The following is a 24,027-nucleotide window of genomic DNA, read 5'->3' as shown; positions in this document are numbered from 1 at the left end:
ATGTAACCATTAAAAGGATGCCTTTTTGCTTCGGCATCAACCAACTGGGATTACAAAGCAATTGAAGAGAAAATTGATTACTGCTGTGGCTGTGATAATTACTAAAATTATGACATCATTTACCAGAGTATACCAGAATTTTAGCAGTTCCATACAATTTCTACAATATGTGTGTTAATAATGTTTACCCATGATATAATCTAGGAAATTTTACCATCACTCATTTGACAATGCCTCCCATGCAATTCAACACACCAGATAAGCCCAATTAGCTTTTCTGATTAGTAATACAGATTTATTTTTATTAACTTTTATTTTATATTGGAGTATAGCCAATTAACAATGTTCTGATAGTTTCAGGTGGACAGCAAAGGGACTCAACCGTGTATATACATAGTTTAATATTTCTCTGAGATGCAGAGAAAACAACTGGAAGTGTTCCAGGGACCCTCTGAAAAATCCCAAAGTTAGCCAGAGGTCAAATGAACCCCACGTAGAACTTGATCTTTGAGACGTTAGGCAGAAATATCAAAAAGAAATTCTAACCAGTGATAATAAAAGATTTGTGGCAAATAGAGATCACTTAAAAGCAGTTCAGTATTTTAAGAAAACTTTGTCCTCTTAGAGAACCAAATCCAGGTTTTGTACCACTTTAAGATTTTTAAAATTACGTTCAATCTTATCTTAGGACTTAGTTTCAAGTTACAAAAATCTGGAGAGACTGTTCTAGACAGACATTCCCAAGACATTATTCCCATAGAGTTTACCCCAAACTCTTTACTTCATTTACATTTTATTTACTTAAAAGCTTTAGCACGTTATTTTTCTTGCTGACAAACTTCGTAAGAGCAATAATAAGGCCGTATTTGATTTCCAGTAAACCTAGATACAATAAAAGTATTACACATAGTGTTGTTTGTTATTATTTAGTTTATTTGGCAGCGCTGGGTCTCAGTTGCACATGGGCCCAGTTGCTCCATGGGATCCCAGTTCCTGGACCAGGGATGGAACCTGTATCCCCTGCATTACAAGATGGATCTCCAACCACTGGACCACCAGGGAAGTCCCTATATTCAATGTTGATGACTCAGAAACATCTGTATCGAGCCAACAAGCTTAAGCTAACTTTCACACCAGATATTAATTCAATACTGAGTATTTCCTAGAGCTCGTGAACCTGAAACCCATTCTGGTGAGTTTCTTTTATGTTTGAGTATTCAAACTCACTTAGTTTCCTTTAAGTCAGTTAATCAGAGCTCTTGTACAAATCCATTATGGCAATGCCGCACATCTAAATTATGTGCAAACACTTGTATAAATACACAGGGACATAGCTCCCATTCCAAAATTTTAGTCATCAGTTAGGTACCACAATGTAAAAGCCATAAGTTATAAAAGACATTGGATTCAGATTGGGTTTCTGGAAGATAGGACTAATCAAGGTCACCTGTCTAGATGACTAAACGCTTTGACTAATATTAATGGAAAGGACACTTCTATTTGTAGCTTTTGGTGACATTAGGAATCAAGTGAAACGTTTCTCTCCTCCTTCAGAATGCCCACTTCTGGACAAGAACAGACAGTTTTGCTTTCTTTTCTTCCCTGTTTCTTTCCTCCATTTGATATCAGTCAAGTTTTAAAATAGTGAAGTCAGAAAAAGAAACACCAATACAGTATATTAACGCATATATACGGACTTCAGAAAGACAGGAACAATGATCCTATATGCAAGGCAGCAAAAGAGACACAGATGTAAAGAACAGACTTCTGAACTACATGGGAGAAGGTGAGGGTGGGATGATATGAGAGAACAGAACTGAAACATGTACATTACCATATGTAAAGCAGATGACCAGTGCAAGTTCCATGCATGAAGCAGGGCACTCAAAGCCCATGCTCTGGGACAACCCAGAGGGATGGGGTGGGGAGGGAAGTGGGGGGGGGGGCGTTCAGAATGAGGGGACACATGTACACCCATGGCTGATTCATTTTATGTACGGCAAAAACCACAATATTGTAAAGTAATTATCCTCCAATTAAATAATTTTTTAAAAAAATCACAAAACTGATCTGGCTGCAAGTGGAGGAACAGTACCAAACAAAATGAAACCAAAAACTCAGAGGCCACACAAAATCCTAAATAAACCCTGAAGTTTAGTCTTGGGATCTTACACACTCCAAAGACACAAGAGACCATAAATGACATAATTAACACAACAAAGGTATCAGTACAGGGTGCACAGGGTCCCAAGATAGCCTTGCCTAACCACCGTGGAGATCCTAACAGGTACTATGGCGATACACTGTTAGAATAAAACAGGGGTCCCCAACCTCCGGGCCATGGATCAGTACCTCCTGTCAGATCAGTGGCGGCAGAGTGCGCAATAAATGTAAAGCACTTGAATCATCCCGCAACCATTCCACTCCCATCCATGGAAAAACTGTCTTCCACAAAACTGGTTGGGGGCCAAAAAGGGTTGGGGGCCCCTGCAATAAGATAAAATGTCCCTTTCACCCATGGGTTCATAGCTAAAATCAGATCCCTTATCCAAAGTACACCTCAGAGAACTGTCTACAGGGACAGTTGAAATATTCCCCATTCTTAACAAATTCAAGACCAGCAAAACACAAACAGCACACACAAATGAGTGGTGCTAGTGGTTAAAGAATCTGCCGGCCAGTGCAGGAGATCTAAGAGACGAGGGTTCGATCCCTGGGTCAGGAAGATTCCCCTGGAGGAGCACATGGCAACCCAGTCCAGTATTCTTGCCTGGTGAACCCCATGGACAGAGAAGGCTGGAGGGCTACAGTTGGCAGGGCTGCAAAGTCGGACATGAACGAAGTGACTTAGCACGCATGCAAAGAAAACAAATGGGTAGAAGTCCAATAACTCTTTCCTGTCTCTAACAGGGTACCCCATTCAAACACAAAACCAATTTGGCTTATTCTGGAGAGAGAAAGGAAAAAAAAAAAAAGCCCCAGAGAAGAAATAAAGTTTTTAGTTGTACACACTGGAGTGACTTACCCTACTGTATGGAGCCCGGCTCTCAGATGTCAAACCCTTGTTCCAATTGCCAAGCACTGAGGCAGCCGGTGCCACTTCGGGACACTCTGAAGGACACGTCCTCAGGGCAAGTGGTCCTGGCAGCTGCTAGGATCTTATATTCAAAAATCTCCCAATCCCTGCCAGATAGCCATGAGCAGCAAGGCTCCTAGGTGACTCCCCCAAGTTTGTGACTGAGTCCAAGCTCACACTGCTCGACACAACAGGCCAGGAACTTGAGTTGATGGAGCAAGGAATGGTCACTTAATTCCGAAAGCTGGCAAGCCGAGAAGAAGGCAGACTCCTACTCACCAAGAGCCATCTTGTCTCCGTTAGAATTGGGGCTGCTTTTATACTAAAAGGGGCGGGAATAAAGTCAAAGGTTTCCTGGTTCCGGTCAGCCTCCGGAAGGGATGTGTTACTTTTGCCCTCCCTGCAGTCCTTCACAGGTGGTGGACCTGATCACACAAATACAAAGGTATTAACGCTCATCACCTTAGAGGCAAGGTTCCCAGAGATAGGCTATTATGTATAATTTAAGCTAATAGGCAACATCCCTTTAGAGATTAACTTGTAATACTGGGTTGGCCAAAATGTATGCTCAAGTTTTTCCATAAGATTTTAGGGGAAAACCTGAGTGAATTTTTTTGGCCAACCCAACAGAATACAAAACATTCTACATTACTGACTTTGGAGATGGAGGAGACAGCCATGAGCCAAGGAATAAGGCAGCTCCCAGAAGCTGGAAAAGGCAAAGGACAAGATTCTCCTTGAGGGTCTTCAGAAGTAATGTGCCAGAGCCAACCCCTTGATACCAGCCAGTGAAACCAGTCTGGACTTCTGCTCTCCACAACTAGAAAATAACAAATTTGTGGTGTTTTAAGCCACTAAGTTTGTGGTAATTTATCACAGCAACCACAGGAAGTGAATATATCTGCTATAGAACTCAATGCTGTGGAGTTTCAGAAAAAAATGGTTTAACAATGGTTTAAAAATTGAGGTCACAGCTTTTAAGAAACATGTGGCTTTAATGTATCCAAAGTGCTACAATGTTTTCTAAGATCATCTTGGGCACATTTTTCTAGCCTTAGGAAAATAGATAGCAAGCATCCTTCTCATCTTTCTAAACTGATACAATGTAGGGACATGGCCAGAGAGAGAGGAGATGCCTGGGAAAGACTGGGAGGGAAGGTTAAGGGACTCCTGGTGCTTCACCATGAGATATCAGCTCTGAGAGGTCTGGAGGAAATAATGATTCAGGAGGTGACTGCAATTGGAGGCAAATTATAGTAGGGATGGTAAAAAGAGAGAAGGGGGCAGGGAAGCCCAGGTATGGTGGAGGAGGAAGAACACTAACAGTATATCCTCTGAAGCTGCCATATGATGAGGAGGAGCATGTTGGGATAGGTCATCATAAGCCCCAGGAAGCAGAGATTTCTGGGCTGTTTCATTACCACCCAGTTCAGGAGAGTGAGGAATCCCATAGGGTCTCCCACTAGCTCTCCTTCAGAAGAAACAGTGAGTAAAGAAGAGACGCTACTGATGAACCTATTTGCAGGACAGGAATAAAGATGCAGACATAGACAATGGACTTGTGGACACAGGGCAGGGTCAGGGGAGGAGGTAGGTGGGGCGAGTTGAGGGAGTGGCATTGACATATATATACCACCACGTGTGACTGTGTAAAATGGGCTTCCCTGGTGGCTCAGCAGTAAAGAATTCGCCTGCAATGCAGGAGACCGAGGATCTTCCCTTCCGTCGGGAAGGCCCCCTGGAGAAAGGAGTGACTTCCCACTCCAGTATTCTTGCCTGGAGAATACCATGGACCAAGGAGACTGGTGGGTCCATGGGGTCTCAGAGTCGGACACAGCTGAGTACCTGAGCACAGGTGTAAGGCAGACAGCTAGTAGAAAGCTGTTGCATAGCACAGGGAGCTCAGCTTGGCGCTTTGGGATAATCTGGGGGCGGGGGGTGGGGGGGGATGGGAGGGAAGCTCAAGAGGAAGAGGATTTGTGTATACATAGAGCTGTTTCACGTTGCTCTATAGCAGAAACACAACACTGTAAAGCAATTATCCTCCAGTAAAAACAAATGAATAAATCAAGAAAAATAAAAAGGTTGTTCTCATAGACACAGAGAACAGACTGGTGGTTGCCACAGGCAGGAGGTGGGGGCTGGGGGTGTGAACTGGGTGAAGATGGTCAAAAGATGCAAACTTATAGTTACAAAATACATCTGAGTCCTGGGGGTGTGATGCACAGCATGGTGACTATAGTTAATAATGCTGTACTGTATTTGAAGGTTGCTAAGGGAGTAGGTCTCAAAAGTTCTCATCACAAGAAAAAAATGGAAACTGTGTGTAGTAATGGATGTCAACCAGACTTAGTGTGGTGATTATTTGGCAATAGATGCATATATTGAACCATTATGTTGTACCTCTGAAACCAATATAATGGTACATATCAATTAAATCTCAATAAAAAAAATTCAAGTTAATGGCAAAAGAGGAAACTATTATAATTTCCAACTACTAATGTATTTAGCTAGGGGCAGAATAAAAAACAAATGAATTCAGGATGTGAAGATGTGATATTTTTGTTTTGATTAAAACCCACCAGGGTCATGCTCACTGAAGATTCTCCAAATGGCTGCAAAGGGAGGGGACAGAAGTCAGTGGCACCTCTCAAGCCCTGTCTTCAAGTTCTGTGATGACACAGAAGCCACACTGCAATTCAGTCTCCTCAGAGGTGTGAAAGACAAGGAGGGTATAAATGATTGGGGTGGGCGAGGTAGGGGCATGAGGGGTGAGGATGTGGGCTCAAATGGACGGCAGTCAAGACGAGCAGCTAAGAGACCCATTGTGTGGGTGATGGGGGAAGAGAGAAGAAATAGGAGAGGCAATAAGGAGAAGAATGAAAAGGAAACAGAACCCAAGGCTCTGAATACAGACAGAATACATATCTTATCAGCTCATTCACTTAGTCCCACAGTATTTACCATGCACTTGCTAAGAATCAAGCCTGATTCTAAGACACAGCTGTAATCTAGCCCCAAACTTCTTGCCCTGGAGAGGACATACTCTTGTCTGCATTGGGTAATGAGGATGCAGGGGATGAACCAGCTGGTTTCCCACAGCCTCCTTCCTTATCTTGTCACTGGAGGACCCAGCAATGCAGAATCTCTGACCCGGGGACTTTGGCACACTAAGTGGATTTCATAATGGAAATGATCAAGCAAAAATGCAAGCAAGATGCAAATATGCAGCAACCAAAAGGAATCCTTTCAGGGTACACTCCTGCATGCATGCCCAATTGTGTCTGAATCTTTTGTGACCCCATGGACTGTGTAGCCCGCCAGGCTCCTCTGTCCATGGAATCCTCCAGGCAAGAAGACTGGAGTGGGTGACCATTTCCTTCCCCAGGGGATCTTCCAGACCCAGGGATCAAACCTGCATCTCCTGCTCAGCAGGCAGATTCCTTACCGCTGAGCCACCAGGGAAGTCCTTGATGGTACATTACTTAAGCATTATTGAATTGGCTCCTCAGCTCGCTAAGGGTATCCCTCCCAATGTACGCAGGCTCCTCACTTGAAATTACAATTTTATCTCCACTACCCCTGCTTCCCTATCACACATACACACACACATAATATGCTAGTCTGTTCTCCACCTCTAAACCAGACATGGGATATCCTCAAGCTGTCCTCACCCCTGGGACCCTCTCCTAGACCTTGGGGACTCACACCTAGGCTAAAGTCAAGATGCTCCAGCCCACGTACCCTCAAGACTCAGGGGCTCAGGGCCTTAGACCAGGAGGGCATTCCCAAGGTCATTGCGTGGTAACATACCCAATTCCCATTCCAGAATAGCTGGAGAAACCATATAACCTATGTCTTGCAGCAGATCAACGTGGATCCTCTATAAATACCTCTTTCACCCTGTCTTCGTCAATGCAGGGCTCAATGAAAAGAAAGATCCAGCTCAGTGGTAAGCAAGGTAGGGCTTTATAGGTAATAAAATACAAGAGTGTCTGGTTCAGCCAGCAGTGCACATTTGGTCAAATTCCCCACCCAATCAGACCACACAATGCAATAATCAACCCCAATAAACATAAAGATAAATTCAAACATGCCACTGTATACAAAGAACCACATAGCACTCAAGGCTAATCAGTAACAAACAGTAGGTACTATTGTCATTATTGTTATTAATCCCCCCAAAAGACTAGGGTTTCAAATGTCTAGAACCCACTTAGTGAGAAAGTTAGTCGGTCAGTCGTGTCGACTCTGTGATCCCATAGACTGTATCCTGCCAGGCTCCTCTGTCCACGGGATTCTCCAGGCAAGAATACTGGAGTGGACTGCCATTCCCTACCCAGAGATGGAACCCTGGTCTCCTGCATTGCAAGCAGATTAGTTACCGTCTGAGCCACCAGGGAAACCCACTTAGGATGAATAAAATCCTAACAGGGTGAGTCACGACTCCTTGTTCTCTTTTTCTTCATCTGGCTTCATCTTCATTTGGGGAATCCTGACCCCACTTAACACACAGAAAAATCCTCCCCCCTTTTCTGGTAAGAGAGTAAAAAGAGGCATCAATATTCCTAGGAGTACAGAACTGTCTAGAAGAATAAAGAGTATTAATGAAATAAAAATGTAAAGTTAATTCTTTTTTTTTTTTTTTGCCCACGCTGTGGAGCATGTGGATGTTAGTTCTCCGACCAGGGATCGAATCTGTACTTCCTGCAGTAGAAGTATGAAGTCTTAACCACTTGCCCACCAGGGAAGTCCTTAAAGTTAATTTTAATTAATAAAAAGTTGAGGAAATTTCTTTGAAAACAACAGAGGTAGGTGCCTGCATGAGTGTTTTAAAAACATGTTTGGTGATGTGAAAAGAAATCGCTTGGAGGCACATTATATAACTAAGTGAAACGAAGTTATGTAAAGTTTAAAATTAAACACATGCAAAAAAATTTTCTTTAGAAATATCTCATTAGACTTTCTGGATGTCACATGCAGATGAATTCAGAAAGAAACGTAACAGTTAATAAATAACAATTCAGAGGCGCTGTACATTCATACAGGGAACACACGTAATAGTCAAAATATTTAACATCCGCCAGCCAGTACTACGTGGGTACCAACCAGCCAGAATGGGACTTCGGCCAATGAGGATGAATCACAGCCATAAGCAATCAGTATCACGTACCTGATGGTAATGCTGTTATGTCAGCCCTGTCTTGTCTACCTCAAAGTAATCTTGCCATCATCCAACTGGGTCACTGAATCAGAGTCACTGTCCACCTGAGTTACCCACAGTGGAGGTGAACACAAGCCTTTTGTTACGCCAGGACAGGTGATATAAGGTTAAATGTCTCCATCAATATGGGTGACATAGAGGTTGGAAGCCTTTGGCAAAAATCTTATGTTGCTTGCCAACCCATGACTGACTTGCCAAAACCGAGTTATGAAAAGCACCTTGAGATAATTTCGACCTTGGCTCTATCTGGAGCCCAAGAAAAGAATGACATGATCTTCCCATCACTTAGTGGGAAAATGTTTTAAATCTACCACTTGAATAAACCCTTAAAATTAGATAACTTGGGTTCACACACTAATGGATACAGATCAACTTAAGGCAACTCACTCCTAGGATAGGGTGGAACATATGGGGAGATAAAAAGGAAGAATCTGCTTTAAGTCTTCAGTGTGATCTCCCTAGGAGACCACTCGCTATTCCAATAAAAACTGGACTTAATATGCAGGAGATACTCATTGTCTGATTGACAGAACCAGGATGACGATTAAGATTCTATAATTCACAGTTAAAAAAAAAGCCCCAGCCCTTTATGTTAAAGGAGGTACCTTCCTAGAATCAAGTACCTGCAGAGTGTTTTTGGCCATACCACCAAGCATGTGGGATCCTACTTTCCTGAGCGGGGATCCAACCCGTGCCCCTTGCAATGAAGTGCAGAGTTTTAACCACTGAACTGCCAGGGATATCCCTGTGTTGTATTTTATCTGTGTTCTGACTAACGAGTAAAGAAATGACATTAAACACACTCTTGGTTTTTCCTGTACTGTTAATCAAAGTCAGACCTTTTAGGAGAAAATTATTTTAAACTTTAAAGGTAAAATAAATAAAACACACACATACACACCTATGCACACAGTTGCTGTTCACCTTAATATATACCTGAATCTTTTCCTCTCCCCCCAATCTCCCTGATCCTCACTAATCTTCTCTAGTCACTAACGTTCTCTATTATCTCTCTTAGAAAGTTGAAAATATCTGAATATGTTATATCGTTGACACTGTTAGCCCAGAAGCTTTACACACTGACGTCTTGATGTGAGCTTTAAAAATACGATCTTATAGCAAGAGAGATAACATAAATAAAAAAATAAAGATTTTAACACCTTCCCAGGACACAACACAAATATTTATTTGCCTGCACCTTGGCCCAGAGAAAGAAAAAGCTCATTTATCTGTACTAGATATTAATATATTGGCATGGGCTTCCCAGGTGGCTCTATGGTAAAGAATTCTCCTGCCAACCAGGAGACTCAGGTTTGTTTGATCCCTGAGTCGGGAAGATCCCCTGGAGGAGGAAATGGCAATCCACTCTAGTATTCTTGCCTGGAAAATCCATGGGATCACAAAGTGTCGGACACAACAGAGAGACTAAACAGCAACAAGATATTTCGGCTATGCATGAAGAGGCTGTTCCCCATCCTTCATCTGTTTTGTTGGGCACCATATCCCTCCTTCCATTACTGCCCAAACCATGGCCAGCTCTGGGTTGAGTCCTTCCAGATCTTATAAACAGCATACTTGCTTCCGGAGCTTCTGCACCACGGCCCCAGCTGAGACGCTGCCGGCCCTGCCCACAGCACACAGCTCAACCCTCTGTTTGGCTCGTCCTTCCCAAAGACTAGAACAAATGTGGGGTGCTTTCAAATGAATCACCTGAAGTCTGAGTTAGGAATCCTAACATTTCTGTATTTCGTTTCCCCCCAAACACCGTAAGTTAAATCAAATGTTACTCATTAACAACTTTCTGCAATATAACAGAGGAGGAGAAAAAACTTAAAACTATTTCCAGAAAAAAGAAATCTACCACGAAAGATGTTTATTTCAAGTCATTTGGGAGACTGTGTCATATAATTTTGTCTCATTGTAGAGCACTGAAAAAAATGTGTATATGCATATATTCTTTGAGGAAAGGGACTATCATGTACTATTTACTGTATTTCAAACCCCACCCTTCCAAGTCTAGAATTTGTAAACACACTACTCAATCAGACCATACAATGAAGTCACCGGACAAAACTGAAAATGACTCTTAGGAGACTCTCTCATCCTCAAAGAATTAAAGCCACTTACTTTTTCTTAAGGAAATCACCTGTACAACTAACGCCGGGAAAAAGCACATTGGCTGAGCTCCCAATTACGCGATTCCTTTGTTTGCTGGTTTCATCTAAGTCCTCAGTTCCACCCTCGGATATTTTAGACAGCTTTCTCTTCAGAGAAGAAATCACACACACAAAAAAAACCACAGATCCTAAAATGTTCCCCAGCTCAGGAAAGACCCTTCTGCTTTACCCTGTCTTCTGAGCGAAGCTGCTACAGGCATGGATAAAAAGGCGTCCTCCCCGTGATAAGCCAATTTCTCCTCCCCTTGGCAATTAGTCACTGAATAACCTCAGCCCACATCCAACCACAGGCTACCGCACGGATGACTCAGACCTCCGACAGCTGCTTACATGGAAAACACAGACCAACAAACCAACTCGGGGAGGCCTAGGTAAACTGGGTAATAGTGAAGGAAATATTAACACAAGACGGATCTTAGTGATGTAAAGAGGGTCACTAACACAAGCAAACCACCAGCCACCAACAAATGAAATCATCAGAAGACCCAACATGCTCATTTCCCCCAACTCTCAGACCAGTGTTCTGCTGGGGACCAGAGGGCTCCAGAGAAAACCCAGGTACCCCAGGTCCATTCGGCCGCCGGACTTTTGATGTCCCTGAAGCCGAAACAAATGTGAGCCTTTTCCCCTGGTTGATAACACCGCAGGGTAAACAAGGAAGGTGACAGAGGAGGCTGTCTATTAATTAACCAGGCTGGTTTTACAGAGCTGAACTTTGAGAATCAGGCCAAGGCAGCACCAGGCAAGCAAGTGCAATCATTCTAGAAAACACACCTGAAATGAGACGGGATGAGAGAGAGGGCCAGCCAAGGCTGAGCAAAGAGGGTATTCGAGAGAGGGAACCGGAGCCCTTCTGCCCCACCCTCAACAAGACGGGGGAGGAGGTGGCCAGGGCGGTCTCCGGAGACCCTTGTGGGCGACTGCTGTCAACACGGCTCTCTTGGTCCAGGGGAACAGGCACTAGGAGGTCTGTGTTCCCAGCAAGAAGTGGCTTGTGCTGCTCTCAGAGGAGACAGGTATGAACACATTACCGACAAAGGGATTAGAGAGAAGAAGCATTTCCTTGGCTCCCAGGTAGGCTGCGTTTAATCACCATCATGCTTCCTGAGCCCTCGGGGGCTGAACGGAGTAGAAGGCTATTCAAGTGGGAATCCAGTGACAAATAACTCAAAAAGCTGGGCTGGAGGCCACGCAGACCTCATGCCACACCCCACAACCATGCTCTGGGCAGCCCCTGCATTTTTCAAACATTTTAAGGCCTCCAGAGGTTGGTCTTGCTGACCAAAAGAATTTCGTGACGTCTCCAAAGTTCAAATCCAGTCAGCGTCGCAAGCTTGCTAAAAAAACTGTTTACAGCCATCAGAAAGCTCTGTGGTCATGAAAAGAGGGAGAACGCGGCGCCCATGACATCGCTTCCCTCCTAAGATGTCTCATTCGAAACAATATTTGGATGAAGTGGTTGTAACAGAGGCCACCTAAGAGGTTGGGGAAGAGGAGACGGAACGTGGAAAGCCTTGTTTTGATTTTTAATCTAATCGGCGAGAGTTTGTTATTTCTCACCAGAGTGTGGAAAGCACAGTCTCGGCCCCTGACGCATCTGGTATACATTTGGCAGGTTTCGTTCCCTCCATCAAACGCGTGCATTCCAGGAAAGGGGGTGGAGGCGTTGGCCTCTCTGGTCTGATGAAGACATGGTTCCACCCCTACTGTCTCCCCAAAGCCCCTGTTTTAAGGCATAAGATGTCCTAAACAGCACCATCCTTGTAAGAACTGACTTGCTCTTTATTTTTAAGATGTTTTTGATGTGGACCATTTTAAACTCTGTATTGAATTTGTTACAATATTCCTTCTGTTTTATGTTCCGGGTTTTTTGGTGGTGAGGCATGCGGGCTCTTAGCTCCCCGACCAGGGATTGAACCCACACCCCCAAGACTGGAAGGCAAAGTCTTAACCAGTGGACACCAAGGAAGTCCCCTACCTGCTCTTTCTATGGGCAGGACTGTTTGTCAGGTGAACGAATGTGAAATGTCTGGGTTCTGCCACGCCCCTACCCCCAGGACACAGAAGCACTGAGCTGTCACTGCTATTGGCTACAGGAACCCCCCAAGCTCAGCACAGGGGCTCATGTCTGCTGCTTTAGAGGCAGGTGACTTCTGTGGACCCGGCTACCTTGGGAGTCAGTGAGTGCAAGGTGAGAGATGGTCCTGGTCTCTTCCCTTCCTGCAAGTTCACAGCAATCTCCTCTCACTTTCAAAATGCCTCTGGGCGCCGCCTGGGCAGGACAGGCACAGCTTTGTCAGGACTAGAGCAGTCATCCATCGTCAGGAGTTTGAAAGCTGGCTCCATCCTGCAGTGAATCAGGATGAGTGAAATGCTGTCTAGTAAGGCTTCAGCGCCTAGCTCACCCAAGAGAAAGGGGAGTGCAGTAACTCAGAGAGGGCTGGGGGATCAGGCAGGCGAATTTCCTGCACAGGATTATCGTACCAGAGAACTCGGCTTCACCTGGGTGGTGCATGTCCTCCAGAAAACGTCTCCTACAGGACAACTTCCCGCAGAGTTTGGTTCATTCTGGGGGGAACACAAGCACCAACATCGCACAATCTGGTTTAATTATTTTGCCAGGTTTGCAGCTGCCTACCTTGGGATGCCACAGCCTCTGTGAACCTGCTCTTGCCAGCAGCGTGTTCAGTATCCTGCTATTCATTCCCTCTGTTCCTTTCACTGACTGGCACTTTGCAAAGTGGAAGCAATTTATTTCTAGTGAGTATTAAGAAAAGACAGGCTAATAAACACTCAGCATTACCTCAACAGGAAATACTTTTTTATGGTCTGGTTAAGGCCAACGTGAAATGTATTCCTATCTCCCCTTTCACTTTTGCTGCTTTATTGGCTTTTTAAAAAATTACATATGCTAAGAGAAAATCTAAACTGGGCTTATAAACTCGAAGATGCTATTGGGAAGGGAAGTGAATTTGCCGCTGGAAAAGTTTCAAGTTCATCTTGCTTACACTGTTAAAATTGGAAAGAGGGTCCTTTGGAAGGTCTATTAATGTCTATTCATGTTTCATTCGGTCATAAATGGAATGTCTCCCAGACACGAGACAGACAGACTGTTGCCAAAATTATTTAATTCTCAGGGAAGAGATGGTTAGCTTCTGGCTATATTTAAGATGAGTGCTATTCCCACAAATATTTTGACACACACAACTCCGTTGAGCTCCCCTGTACCAGGCCCGCCAGCTGACTTAACACTGTGCCCAGTGGTGACTCAAGATCTCGGCAGGGAAACGGGTAACAAGTAACATGAAATAAATAATGTAACTTCCAAGCCACAATCAGTCACTGTGTGGAGTGCAGCACAGATAAAAGAAAACTATCCTTTTCTCACCAACACTCAGTCTTCTGTTGGGATGCTCCTGTATGATCCAGGCCAAGGACAAGCTCTGGTTATATCTAAAATAGTTACGGTTTGTAAAAGGATATTTTCTTGCTACCACTTGCAACAGATGGTACAAAGAACTCCTCATTATTTATCGCCATCTCTGCACATCCACCCATTTCCTGGACGGACGCTGTCTTTTATACACAACTCCCTTCTGGTACTTCTAGATAAAGTCATCTCCATCTACCCCTACCCCAACACAAATACAAATGTTCAGTGCCTTAGATTTTGTTTTTCTTTGTAGGACAGTTCTCCAAACTCCCATTTAATTGGTCAACATACATCCTGCAACAGATCATATATTGTTTTGTTTATTTATAATGTTTCTTATTCCACAAAGGACTTTGCTTCTGGGGGGTGTGCCACACCATGTAGCATGCAGGACCTTGTTCTACAACCAGGGACTGAATTCATGCCCTTGTGATGGAAGTGCAGAGTCTTAACCACTGGACTGCCACACAAGTTCCCCCAAAGGATTTTAGATGGCTGTGAGTGTGCACACACACACACACACACACACACACACACACACACATCCCATAATCATCATCCTTTGATTTGCAGTTTAGACAGTGTTTTCAATGATGATTTTATTTCATGACCCTCAGAATGCAGTGATATACATGTTTAGGTCCAGTGTCGCTCTCCCCATGTGAATGGCGAGAAAATGGAAATGATCGAAGTATGAGGAGATAAGGACCCTGCCCACCTTCTCATAGTACTAAGCAGTGAGTGAGTGTGAAAGTCGCTCAGTTGTGTCTGACTCTTTGCAACCCCATGGACTGCACAGTCTGGGGCGTTCTCTAGGCCAGAATACTGGAGTGGGTAGCCGTTCCCTTCTCCAGGGGATCTTTCCAACCCAGATATTGAACCCAGGTCTCCCTCATTGCAGGCAAATTCTTCATCAGCTGAGTCACTAGGGAAGCCCAGTAAGTAGTGGATCAGCAAGAATCCCCCTCTTGGGACTTCCCCAGTGGTTCACTGGTTAAGACTCTGTGCTCCCAGTGCATGGGAAAACAGGTTCAATCCTTGGTCAAGGAACTAAGATCCCTCAAAAGAAACCATCTTCAGCCTCAGCACTGTTACTACTTCTTTCCCTGTGTAAGTGTGAAGTTGCATGTCCTTCAGCTCGCTGAGCAACTCTGTGAGGCTGATGCTCCCAAGGTCTTCCCTGCATGGATTACTGAGGGTTTATACACTTGAGTTCTGACCCTGAGTAGGCAGTCTGGTAAACTCTGAGGAAATACCTCATTTGTTCCACTTCCGGGTCCAGATTTTCACAGCAAAGGAAAAGAGTAACAGAACATCTCAGTGGGTTTAGGATCTAACTACCCAGGTACTCATTAAGTTTTATCTTCCTGCCTCAAAATGTGTTATATAATTATACATCACATTTACCTAATACCCAGGTGACCCAGTGGTAAAAAATTCGCCTGCCAGTGTAGGAGATGAAAGAGACTCAAGTTCATTTCCTAGGTTAGGAAGATCCCCTGCAGAAGGAAATGGCAAGCCACTCCAGTAGTCTTGCCTGGAAAATTCCTTGGACAGAAGAGCCTGGCAAGCTACAATCTATGGGGTCTCGAAGAGTTGGATTCGAATGAGCGACTGAGTACATACACACACACATATTAGTACACATTATGCTTATATATAACATGCTTACATATATTTACATATTATATGAAAAGTGAAAGCAAAAGTCCTCAGTTTTGTGGTAAAGAACCTTCTTGCCAATGCATGAGACATAAGAGATACAGGTTCAGTTCCTAGGTTGGGAAGATCCCCTGGAGGAGGGCATGGCAACCCACTCCAGTATTCATGCCTGGAGAATCCCATGGACAGAGGAACCTGTTGGGCTACAGTCCATAAGGTCACAAAGAGTCAGACACAACTGAAGTGACTCAGCTTGCACACATGTTATGTACATGTATACACACATACATGTCTTCGCTAGTCAAAGACACCAGATTGCTTATGAGATAAAAGATCCAGACCTCATCTGATTAACATTCTTTACCACTAGGACCCCGATCCCTCTACTGGGTGACATTCCTGGGATGATATTTCTCAGAGACGTGTTCCACCTCTGCCCCTGTGCCCTGCTTAACTTTCATTTGGGAAATGGGTCAAGGTGATTAGGTTGTAAATGAAAAAAAAAAGCTGATTCAATATCATATAGCTTTACGATGCTCACAACAATGCAAGAATTTAAAAAAATATTTTAGTTTGATGATAAAACATATCCTTACTGAATCCAAACCTACACAGCAAACTGACAATGATCTAAATACATAGAATTTTATGCTTCACAACTACAGCTTAAAGGGTAGATACTCTTTAGAGACTGCTGGGGAAAATGCTAGTAAACAAACTAATGAATGGATGATACCAAGTTGGAAAACAAATGGTCTTTCATTCTTGGTTTGCCCTCTCACATTATAGCTACTCAAAGTGAGGTCAATCTCTTTCTCAGGGCTTTAAACAGCCCCAGCTTCTTCTTTTTTTTGGCCAGGCAGCATGGCATGTTGGATCTTAGTTCCTCAACCAGGGTTCAAACCTTTGTCCACTGCTATGGAAGCAGGGAGTTCTTAACCGCTGGACCACCAGGGATGAGGAGTCCTTAACATCTCAGCTTCTTAACACCAAGAGCTCCCTGGTAGATTTAACCCCATCAGGCCTGTTTCCTGTCTCCCATCTTTCCTAACAACTTTTCTGGAATCAATTCTGTGCGCCTGGGTTGTAGCCATGGCCCTTCTCTTGGAATCATCCCACTGCCTGCATCCTGCTTTGTTTTGCATTGATCGCAGAAGGACATGTGCTGGTTCTATTACTAAGTGCCAGAACCAACAACACAATACAAGATGAGCGCTGTCAGCAGAGTCAGTCTTCAAGGGAATTTTATGGATGGCTTCCAGTGAAAGGTGTTTTAATCTTGCCATTATTTTGACCCTCAGTTCACTAAACAGTATTAGCCAGAGCATCAAAAGAAGAAAGGGCTGTGTGAGTGAAGAGACCCAGAGGACAACACTGAAGGACAGTAATTCAACAAATCCACCAACTTCAATTTTTAACCTCAAAATAAACATGAAAAAACAATGATGGCGATCCAGATCAAAACAGCCCCGGTGCCAAATTTTTCCCGGGTTCACGAGAGCCACTTGCTTTTCTCGTAACAGCAACTTTTTTTTTAGGCTTATTTATTTTTAATTGAAGGATAATTGATGTCCAATATTGTGTTGGTTTCTGCCACACATCAACATGGATCAGCCACAGGTATACATATGTCCCCTCCCTCTTGATCCCCCCTCCCACCTTCTCCCCCATCCCACCCCTCGAGGTTGTCACAGAGCTCCGATTTGAGTTCCCTGAGTCATAGAGCACATTCCCACCGGCTATCTATTTTACATATGGTGTATATGTTTCCATGCTACTCTCTCCATTTGTCCCACCCTCTTCTTCCCTCGCTGCGTCCACAAGGCAATAGCAACTCTTGAAACTAAAAGAAGTTCCATGGGATGAACTTATGGTTACCAGGGGGAAAGGGATAGTTAGGGAGTTTGAGATCGATATGTACGCACTGCTGTCTTTAAAATGGATAACCAACAAGGTCCTTCTGTATAGCACAGGGAACTCTGCTCCATCTTATGTGGCGGCCTGGATGGGAGGGCAGTTTGGGGGAGAATGGATACATGTATTTGTATGCCTGAGTCACTCTGCTGTCCACTTCAAAGTATCACCACATTGTTAAATCGACTGTACTCTAATATAAAACAAAACGTTAAAAAAAAAAAAAGAAACCAAACAATCCAATGTGTGAATGGGCAAAGGAAACAGATTATTTTTTCCAAAAAGACATGCAGATAGCCCATAGGAATACGAAAATGTACTCAACATGACTAATCATCAGTCAATGCAAGTCAAAACCCACAGTAAATATTATCTCATACCTGTTAGAATGGCTATTACCAAAAAGACAAGAGAAAATAAGCACTGGTGAGGATGTGGACAAAAGAGCACACTTCTGAATTGCTGGTGGGGATATGATTTCATATATTCATATGTATATAATTTCATATATCCATATACATTATACAGATAATATAATGGTTTCTATAAATATGTAAATAAAAATTAAATTATAGGGCTTCCCAGGTGGCACTAGTTATAAAGAACCTGCCTGCCATTGCAGGAGATGTAAGGGACACAGGTTCAATCCCTGGGTGGGGAAGGTCCCCTGGAGAAGGGCATAGCAACCCACTCCAGTATTCTTTCCTGAAGAATCCCATGGACAGAGGAGCCTGGTGGTCTACGGTCCTTAGGATCACAAAGAATCCAACATGACTGAAGTGTCTTAGCCCACATATAGCACACCCAAAGAAGTTCCATGGGTATCCCAGGTATACTGAACATGTGAACTGGGAATGTATGACTGAGAATAGATGCCATATGTTATGGAACTATATAGATGCACGAACTTTCCCAGTTCTCATTAATTATGAAAGAACCAAAAGGTTCCAGGTTTATAAATTACATGAATATACCTTTGAACACCCATCTGTTTTCAAAGGGTTTGGTTGGAGTCTGTGACAGCGAATGAGAAGCATCTGTTCCTCTGGACCAGGTCAATGGCCCCGATTGTCCCCATCCAGGCGTCTCTCAGCAGTTAATGCAGTATGTGGAAGAGGAACACCAAACTGGGCATCACAGAACCTGCCTTCTGATCCAGGCAGGTTTGGCTCTTAATCCGTAAGCAAGAAGTCTGACCTCTCGGGTCTCTAAGGCCCATCCCAACTACAACATTCTGTGGGTCCATGAAGTATTTTTTAAAATTTTTATTTACTTTTGACTGTACTGAGTCTTCACTGCTGCTTGGGCTTTTCTCTAGTTGCAGCGAGTGGGGGTTACTCTCTAGTTGCAGCGCGTGGGCTTCTCATCACGGTGGCTTCTCATGTTGCACAGCACGCGCTCTAGCGCAGTCGGGTTTCAGAAGCCGTGGCTCCCGGGCTCCAGAGCGTGGGTTCAGTAGTTGTGGCACGCAGGCTTAGTTGCCCCACAGCACATGGAATCTTTCCAGGACAGAGATTGAACCCTTGTCTCCTGCGTTGGCAGGCAGATTCTTTACCACTGACCCACCAGGGAAGCTCAGTCCATGAAATATTTATTGAGTGGTCACCAGGTATGCAAAGCCCAAGTTTGAGGCTGAGGAAGGGAAAAGAACCTTTAAGCCACACAATTTGTACCTCTTAAGAGGAGAGAAGATGAAGCATGTACCTGAGTAATAAAAATAAGACAAAAGCTGGGCTTCCTTGGCGGTCCAGTGGCTAAAACTCTGTGGTGCCAAGACAGGGGGCCTGGGTTTGATCCCTGGTCAGGGAACTAGATCCCATTTCCCACGACTAAGAGCTTGCACTCTACACCTAAGAGTTCACATGCCGTAGCTAAAGATTCAGCCTGCAGCAGCTAAGACCCAACACAGCCAAATAAACGAATACAGTTGTTTTTTTTTTTTAAGACAAAAGCAAGAATAACTTTGGCAAGTTTCAAATAAATGCAACAGACAAACCCTCTGGAATTTATAGATGAATAAGATTTTCCTGCCTGGGATAGTTGAAGAATACTTCTCTGAAGAGGTGAGATTTAAGTGAGTCCATAAATGATAAGAAGAATTTCAGTAGGGAAGAAAGAGTTTCCTTCCTTAGGAATTTTCAGGCAGGAAGTAAGGCATGGTCACAGACCAGAGGGGGGAAGTGCCAAGTGCTGGGGAGCGGACGACCTCTGACCCGGCCAGCAAATTATTCTCGGGCAGTGGTTCTGCAAGCTGATGTCATTTAACAGCATCAGAATCACCCAGGGGGCTTGATGAAACACAGGTTAATGGGCTCCATTTCCTGAGTGTCTGATTTAGCAGGACTTGGGTGGGCCTGAGAATCTGCCTTTTTGACAAGTCCCCAGATGATGCCGACTGCTGGTCCAGGGACCACTCTTTGACAAAAACTGTTCTAAGGAGCAAATCGAAGAGGCAAGCTCCCGTCAAAACCTCCATTCTATTGTGTGGCTGTTGTTTAGTTGCTGAGTTGTATCCGACTCTTTTGCGACCCCATGGACTGTAACCCGCCAAGCTTCTCCGTCCATGGGATTTTCAAAATACTGGAGTGGGTTGCCATTTCCTCCTCCAGGGGATCTTTCTGACCCAGGGATTGAACTTGAGTCTCCTGCATTGGCAGGAGGATTCTTTGCCACTGAGCCACTTGGGAAGCCCTCCATTCTCTTGTGGGCTTGGCTAAATCCTCATTCAGAAAGCTGACCTCACTCAACTTAGGGTGACAATCGTGTGTTTCTCCATCTGTAAATACCTGCAATTAAATCTGCCAGGAAAAGATGGATATAGGGAAAGGAAACATTTTTGGAGACTTCTTATTTACCAGATGCTTTCCAAAATTCCCATTTAATTCCCAGCACATTTCCATCAGAAAAAGGATAAAATCCCCATTTGACAGATGAAGGAATGGGGGCCACAAAGTCAATATACCAGAGCCAGAACAATCTCGAACTCTCGCGTTAAGAAATCAGTGTAGAGACCTGACCTTCTCTGAGGACTCTTCAAAGAAGGGTACTTGAAGCATTGTTCAAGAATCACTAGGATCAGTATTACTCCCGTCCAAAATCAGTCCCAGAAATACCTGAATGAAGTCATTTGGATTGAATATTGCAAGAGACACAAGAGGAGAGTAACAGACATCAGACCGCAATACTGTTATCTACAAACATGGGGGAAAACCACCTTCCAAATGATGACTCCAGGGCATCCAAGAGCCCCACACGAGTGTTCCATTTCAAAGAAATACCTTTATGTTTTCAGTTCAAATATCAAGCCAGCCAGCCAGCCAGTGGACAAGGCTCAGAAATCTGAGATGGTCAGCAAAACCACTGCCTCTCCTTATTTGGATAAATAACAGCCTCAAAGACAACCAGTTTGGGAGTCGAGCATACCCTGAGGCTGGGCTTGGCATGCTTTCCGCCCACGCCCTGCCAGGCCTCACCCAGCACGGACAGTCCCGGCTCCCTACCAGGTTCTGCTGAAGCCAGGAGCCTCCCCAGCAGTCACAAGATCTGCTTCTCTGCATCCCAGGGACACACTGCTGGGCCTCTGAGCATTCCTCCCCTTGAGTGATGCCCTGCATTCCTGACACGGGGTAACCAGGAGAAACCACACGGACAGATACCCGCTCAGGATGTAAGGAAATCATACACCACATGACCGCCACAGGCGGTCACACACCACGGGCCCACATCAGGCAAGAGGGAGCTCTGGTCTAGTTGTCCCCCCTTCTCCCCACCCCAAACATTGCCCCTGAAAGGAAAGAATCCTCTGTCATACAGGAGTTGAGGCAAGTGACAAAAACGCTTTGTCATCTCGGAGAACCTTCCCAAGTTCACGATGAGCAGCAAGAGGCTGGCTGCAATTCCCTTCAAAAAGAAACAGGCTCTAGGCTGACCCTAAAGAAGCTAGTTCATCTTCCCCCACTGCCCAAGCCAATCTCCAGCTTTTTTTTTTCCCTCTTCTCCTTCTTTGTATTATCCTTTCTTTCACTTTTCTTCCTTTCTCGGAAAAGCAACATTGGGGCAAAATTTCTCCCATGGGGGACAGGAAGATATGTGTTGATAAACAGACAAAGGGAGTTTCTTAAAATCAGAAGATGTTTTTGGCTTGATTCTGAAAACCCTCAACTCGCAACAACTTCTTCAATGTGCTGAAACCTACAAATTAGTTTCCAAAGTCTTTTTTTTTTTTTTAAAGATGCAATCATCCTCCCTTTGATCAGCACTCTTCTCCACCATGATTCAGAGGGAAGGCAGTAGGGTGTGGTGGAGAGAGCCCTGGATTATGAATGAAAAGATGTGGTTTCTGTTCCTGAGGATCTCCTTGGGCTGTGGTCTCACAGCCCTGACTGTGGTCCTGCCACCGAGCTCTTCCGAGACCCTGGTTCTGCTGCAAATGGGTTTGGGAACAATTGTCGTTACCCTCCTGGTGCTGTGAACATCAAAAGAGCTAAATTATTCTTACTATGACTTTGCGTGCAGAAGAGCGTGGTCATCGCGCAGTAGGATTAATATCATCAATGAACAGTGATAGGCTCACTCCATGAATCGAGAGCAAGTCAAACAGATAAGCCCCACTGTAATATAGGCATAGAAGGGGGAAGAAAATGACACACTCTCTTCTTGAGAAACAAAAGCTCATTAAAGAAGGAAGATTCTGAACGTAGCCGATGCAAGAACAGAACACTGTATTATTTTCCAGAGATCTCATCCTTGAGAAAAATCCAATTATATATGCTATCAACTCACTGTCAAGGAGGTGCTTTTCCTCGTTCCTATTCCCAAATGAATTGGCCATCCTGAATCAAGATCAGGCAATATAAGACTCCCCATCCACTTGATAGGGCTTCCTAAATGGCTCAGTGGTAAAGAATCCACCTGCCAACACAGGAGATGCAGGAGACATGGGTTCAATCCCTGGGTCAGGAAGACCCTCTGAGGAAGGGAACGGCAACCCACTCCAGTATTCCTGCCTGGAAAATTCCACGGACGGAGAGCCTGGTGAGCTACAGGTGCATGGGGTCGCAGAGAGTCAGACACAAGTGAGCGATTGAGTACACACACACACACACATCCACTTAATACTGGTTCAGCTAGTAGATTCATGTATTCAGTTCAGTCACTCAGTCGTGTCCGACTCTTTGCAACCCCAGGGACTGTAGCACGCCAGGCCTCCCGGTCCATCACCAACTCCCAGAACTTGCTCAAATTCATGTCCATCGAGTCGGTGATGCCATCCAACCATCTCATCTCTGTTGTCCCCTTCTCCCCCTGCCTTCAGTCTTTCCCAGTATCAGAGTTCATGTATTAATTATTTATAAATTCATGTATTAATTATTTATAAATTCACGTATTAATTATTTATAAAAATTGTGAGATGGCTGATGACGCACAGTTTTGTTTTGGATCTTGCTTCTTCCCTTCCTATCTTACCACTGGGGAGAACTCCTCTTTGGGAATGAAAAGAGAATGCATGTCATCACTTGCCTGCGACTGGAATAAAAGTTTTGGTTGGTAAGGAGGAAGCTGAACCAAGTAGGTTAAAGGCAAGATTTGGGATGCACTCAAAATTTCAACTATACAGTCTGAGCCCCACATCTGTATTAAAAACACAAACCTGTGTGCTTTAGAATACTTCTGGATAGAAAAATATTTATCTTGCAGTACTGCTCAAAAATTTTTTGATTTTTTTTTTGTACAGCAATGTGCTGAGTTAATGCAAATGTCAAAATGTTTTGTTATTGGGCATACATGAAGAGGTGGCCTTGCATGTATATTCACTGTCTCTACATTTACAATATGAAAATACATTTGGGTAGTTTTCATATTATTAAGATGCACTGTGAATATGAGTACATATCTGTAGATAAAAATTCTCTGCCCAAATCTAAAATACCCAAATACCACGTCTGACTCATTTTTTATGCTCTAGTCACAGAGTGATACTGGATAGAAACTTATTAGCATTTCACCAAGTTTCTTTGGATCATTGTTACGAATAACAAAAAATACAGAAACATTTTAAAACAACATATTTCAGTCTTCAAATGGTCAGATTAACATAATTATAGCCTGAGGTTGCCAACCGTGGCACATTTCTCATTTTCATGAGAATACAGAGGTTTTACCCTGGATCACAAGCTAACAGGCTCCTTGGTCTAAATATATACAGTAAAATCTGCAGCAAATTTCTGAAGCATTAAGATCTGAACCCTGGAGATATCTAGTGAGTAATTTGCACTGCAGTAGAGCAGATTTTTTGTTGTTGTTTTGTTTTGCAGTTACACAGCTCCTAGGAAATACATTTTTAGGTCCGATTTTCAAGGCAAGCAAAAATGATATCCAGTTTGTGGCTATATACCCAGAATGTTCCCTGGGTCCCTCTGGCAAGGGAGTAGAGACCCACCTACAAAATGTTCCATTCAGTTGCCTTCTTCCTTGAAAGTGAAGACAAGGAAGTGAAGACAGTCCCAGACACTCATGTAGGTGAAGCATAAGACTTTGACTG

General features: G+C 44.0%; 1 protein-coding gene across 16 annotated transcripts in view; it reads right to left on the bottom strand.

The window, feature by feature from the left end:
* KIAA1217 (KIAA1217 ortholog) overlaps positions 1-24,027 on the bottom strand; it is a 440,539-nt gene that overhangs the window by 77,177 nt on the left and 339,335 nt on the right. The window contains exon 1 of one of the 16 annotated variants that reach the window (XM_061126204.1): positions 10,647-10,714. The exons of 13 other annotated variants lie outside the window; for them this stretch is intronic. The gene's annotated coding sequence lies outside the window, so the exon portion shown is untranslated. 2 more of the 16 variants (XM_061126201.1, XM_061126203.1) reach the window with 2 other exon arrangements.

Source organism: Dama dama, chromosome 23 (assembly GCF_033118175.1).
Source record: "Dama dama isolate Ldn47 chromosome 23, ASM3311817v1, whole genome shotgun sequence".
NCBI classification, from domain to species: Eukaryota; Metazoa; Chordata; class Mammalia; order Artiodactyla; family Cervidae; genus Dama; species Dama dama.
Note: the sequence above shows the minus strand (reverse complement) of the source record. Positions and strands in the feature narration are given on the sequence as shown.